Genomic DNA, 5122 nt, shown 5'->3' on the forward strand with positions numbered 1-5122 from the left:
ATTATCGTTTCTGTAGGTGTTGAGCTGAAACAGTCATTTGCATTTACTCAAAATGTTGTTCCTTTTAAGAGCTATCAAGATTCCTACAGGGCACGGACACTTTCTACTTAATTTAGTTCCAGACTGCATCAGAGCTATCTCCTTGTCTAGTGCCACTTTCGCTTCCTTCATCAACATTTCTTGTCTCTACAATTCAACAATATCTTGTTCACACTTCCTTCTTTTGTTGTCATTCTCTGTGATCTTTTCCTCAACAGCTTTTAACTATTCCAATCTTTTTGGTGGGTAAAAACTAAAAAAGTATCTGTATTTTGGTGGCTTTAAGAGTCACATTAGTTTCGTTACTCATCTAACCCTCTTTACTCATCTCTGGTTTCTCCCTCCTTCACCCGGGGATAGAAAGATGAAAGTTTTCATTTTTGTTACTTCTCTCTGTATTTTCCTGAAGTTTTGTGAGTTCAGTGTTTAATTCGGCCTTGTTGTTGCAGAGAATTTTCTAAAAATGGCACCAAATCCCAAGATTAAGAAAGCTTGTGTTGCCATGAAGCTTTTGGGAATACAAGAGGTTAAAGATATGGCTGCTCTTACTTTTTTGTATAGTTCTGTTTGCAATCATGTTTAGAAACAAACTTAGAATTGGTTTACATCGATGTATCAGGTCAGTTTTGAAATTTGATAAGCTTGGTTTGGAGATAGCGTGAATTGCTTACCCTGCAGCACTTGCTTTAACAGCTGATCCTATCGCATCTCTAGTTGACACAGCCTTCATTGGCCAAATTCGTAACAACAACAAGTCTTTCAACAAAAAAAATTGAAATTATTGGTTTAAATATTTGGTTCTTCTTATAACTTATGATGAATTCAGGTCATGTGGAGCTTGTTGCAGTTGGAGTTTCTATAGCTTTGTTCAACCAAGTTTCAAGAATCGCAATTTTCCCACTCGTTATTTTCCCACTTGTGTGAAGAGAAGAAGTTGAGAGAGACATAGCCGCTCTGTTTGTGGATTATTGAGAATGCTTAACCAGAATCAACAACTTTAGTTTTTTTTCTTTTTTCTTTTACAATATGTTGTAAATGTTTTGTAAATGTTATGTAGTAGAATACTAAATTACATTGATTTTTTCTTCATATAAATGTAATCCTTGATATTCTATACCATTTCTATTCTATTTAAAAATTTTAAATTTTAAAAAACAATATTTTCAAAAATAAGAGATCCAAAATAAGAACCTACCAATAAAAAAGAAAATTTTATCTAAGAGATCATGGGTTCTTATATTCCAAACAGTACACAATTAATTCATAAAAAATTTAAGAACTCCCCTTCTAACAACCCACCACTAAATATGCCCTTAGAAGCTATAATTGGCTGTTTAAATAATCTAAGGCAAAGCTATATTCTTTCAAGGAACAATGAAGCAGAAAATTATATTCTCAATCCTCTGTTTTGGCCTCATAAGCCTCCGTGTTGCTTCAGAGATAGCACAAACTATCAATGATGTACCATTACAGACAGAGCCGGCCATATGTTTTGTATGGCTACAAGCGAACTGAAGAAAAAGGCTGATTTGCACATATTTAAACTAAAATTTTTTTTTTTGATCAAACTAAATAATAAATCTGGATAATTTTAACAAAAGCACAAAAAGTTCTAAAGCATCACAGATCAATATTTTTTTTTCGTGTGAAAATGATTCTCCTTCCATTTTTACATGCAAACTCATCCATCAAGGCTTCATAGTCAAGTTTTGCTGCCAAACTCCTTTCAATGGACATCATCGCTAATCTATTCAGTCTATCTTGTGACATAGTCGACCTTAAATAAGATTTAATGAGCTTCAACTTTGAAAAACTTCTTTCCGCAGAAGCAACAGAAACGGGAATCGTCATCATTATGCGATATGTAGTCCATGTATTGGGATAACAACTTTCCATCTGTTTAAGAAAATCCAAAACCTCAACAACCTTTTTAATATCTTTAGGTAAAGATCCTTTTAAAAGCTTCAGCTCCAAAAATAGATCATTACCATCAATATCATAATGAGTGTCATGCTTCAAGAAAACTTCAAGGTTAGCACAAGAAGCCTTCAACTTATCATCATCCAGTAACTTCAGCTTCTTTAAGTCAAATAAAAATCCAAAAGTCTTTTCATAACTTTGAATCTGATCAAACCTTGTTTCAAAAGAAACCAAACCTTGATCAACGATTTTGATGAAGTAATTGATTCTGAAATCTTCTTCTGGTGTCAATATCACATTTTCCCCAACTTTTTCAGGCTCTTCATCATGATACCTTTTCTTTTTGCTCAAACGCTTTACCTTCACCGAAAATACAGGATCAATATTCATATCAATGGCAATCCGTTTAGCTTCTATTTTTGCTGCTTGAAACCCTGTATCTCTATAGTTTCTAAAAAAAAAATAAGACCTTTCAGCTGAGCAATAGCAATATCAATATCCATATCTTCTGACTGGAGGAGCTTGCTTACCTTGTTAACAACAAACAAGAGTTCATACCAAATAATCATCCCAAACAAAAACTCAAAACTCCCAATTCCATGGGTTTCGCTCATTGCAAGAGACTCTGCCTCGCTTCTTGTTTTCGGATTATCACTATTTTCGGCCAAGTGAAACAAAGCATCTCGAATATGTGGAGCTTGAAATCTAACTGCTTTAACGCTTATAACACGACTCTCCCAGCGAGTTTGTGATAATGGTTTAACCGTAATACCATTCCCAATTTCTCTGAAAACTTCACAATTATTTGTTGAAGAGGCAAACAAACAATAAATTCGCTGAATAATTCCAAAAATGATACCGCCATTTTAGACGAAGAAGCTATATCTGAAAGTGCAAGATTTAAACTGTGGCAACCACATGGCGTGTAAACAGCTCTTGGATTGATTTCAAGCAATCTCTTCTGTACTCCTTTATGTTTCCCTTTCATGTTTGACCCGTTATCGTAACCTTGTCCTCTAACATCATCAATATTCAACCCAAGATCAAGTAATACCATTTGTAGAGTCTCAAAAATTCCTTCTCCGGTTTTGTCTTTAACTTCTATAAATGTCAAAAAAATTCTTCAATCTTTGGAGAAGGCTCAGAAATATCCACACATCGGATAATTAGCGACATCTGGTCTCTGTTACTTATATATGGAGTAGTATCAAGAATAACAGAAAAATACTTTGCATAATGAATCTTCTTTATAATCATTTGCCTGATTTCATCCCCAAGCATCTCTATCAACTCATTCTGAATTTGGTGACTCATATAATGATTACAAATTTCATGGTCTTCAACTCGTCTAATATGATCTTTCATCACAAGATCAAAATCTGCAACCGACTCAATCATGCCCAAAAAATTTCCATTACCATCCACCCAAACTTTGTCATTTCTTCCACGAAACGCTAAATTATTTTTGGCAAGACCTTTTATCATTGCAATTATCCTCAACAACACATCTCTCCAATGTGCTTTCTCTTTGTTGATCACATCCTGCATATACTTATCAATAGTGTTATCCCTCTTTAGTCGTACTTCTAACTCCATCCAATTAGACATACATATGATATGTTTATGACTTTTTTCATGTTCCTTGAGCATTTGTGAAATATTTCTCCAATCACTATATCCAACATTTGCTAACTGATTAGCATTTTTGTCATGTGTAAATAACTTCAACAAAAACAAAAGATCTTATCTTTTATTTTTGAGTAAACTAACCATCGCCTATCTTGCTTCTCTCCATTCATTATTTCTCTTGTATAATATGAATGACAGAAACATCTTCCAATACGATCTCTTGGAAAATGATAATCAGTTGGAAGTCATGTCACTGGACCTTTTTCAACCAAAAAATCTCTCAGCTTATTATCAACTTTTTCCCAATTTCCAGGATCACTAACATTCCCAGAGATTTGATATTCCGTAAAATCATCAGCTTTCTCATCTTCATTCTCATTCTCTTTCCTATTCTCACTATCATTCATATTCTCTTCACAGTGATGCTCATCTCTGACTACATGTTCACCAATATTTCTATCTTGGACATTTTCAGGCACAACATCCTCATCACTGTTGTTTTTGTTGATCTCCTCTGAATTCTCATCAGTTTTAGAAGTTTTAGTTCGTTTAACATACCTTAACATCGAATTTTCTTGAGACTTTGTTAGTGTTTCTTGTCTCTTCTTTTCTCTTATTTTTTGAGCACCACCTTTCTCACTTCTTATTCCTTTAGAAGACATCTTACTGAAAAAAATATATTAAAAGTTAGCACAAATAAAGATGTATGAAGAAGAATGTAACTAAGATGCACACCACACAACAATATTTATATAATTGAATATGGGGCAATGCCGCACTGGTCACAAAACGTTAAAACTATGTCATAGATAATCACAATAAAAAAGAAAAAGATTAACTAATAAAATCCAAATTTATAAGATGAATTCTTAAATAGGTATAGGATCCAGAGACAAAATTGATTATTTAAGAACAATAAGGATTAGTAAATTCAAAACCAGAGAAAGAAATAGATAATATTTAACAAGGAGAGAAAAGATGTTCAGTAGACAGGGTAGAGGAAGAAGGAAGAAGGAAGAAGGAATAAGGAAGAAGAGAACCTATGATCGACAAATTGTCTAGGGTAGTAGGGTTAATTGATTTTTTTTCCTATTTCGTTTTCTAAACACTAATAATTTATAAGATATATATATATATTTTTATATAAAAAGGAAAATATAAGATTTTTTTGCATAGAAACGGAAAAAAAAAAAAAGTTGGACAGTTAAAAGTTTGGGGAATCGAACCTGGGAAGTCAAAGAGAGAGTTACCTAAACACAACCACTAGACTACCTATACTTTAAATAAATTTCAAGCCGAATTTTTTTTTATTAAATTACCGGCCGCAAGCAAGTGCTTGCTTTGCTTGTATCTGTGGCCGGCACTGTCTATAGCTATGATCATTTCTTCATGTATGGACACCACATCTATCTATAACCTCCACATGATTAATCTTTTTCATTAGCAAAAACATTATAAACAAATTTGTTTTCCAAAAGAAAGAATATTATCTAACCGTGGCACCATGTACGAGGGGTAAACGGACAGACAAAGC

This window comes from Camelina sativa, chromosome 12 (assembly GCF_000633955.1).
Source record: "Camelina sativa cultivar DH55 chromosome 12, Cs, whole genome shotgun sequence".
NCBI classification, from domain to species: Eukaryota; Viridiplantae; Streptophyta; class Magnoliopsida; order Brassicales; family Brassicaceae; genus Camelina; species Camelina sativa.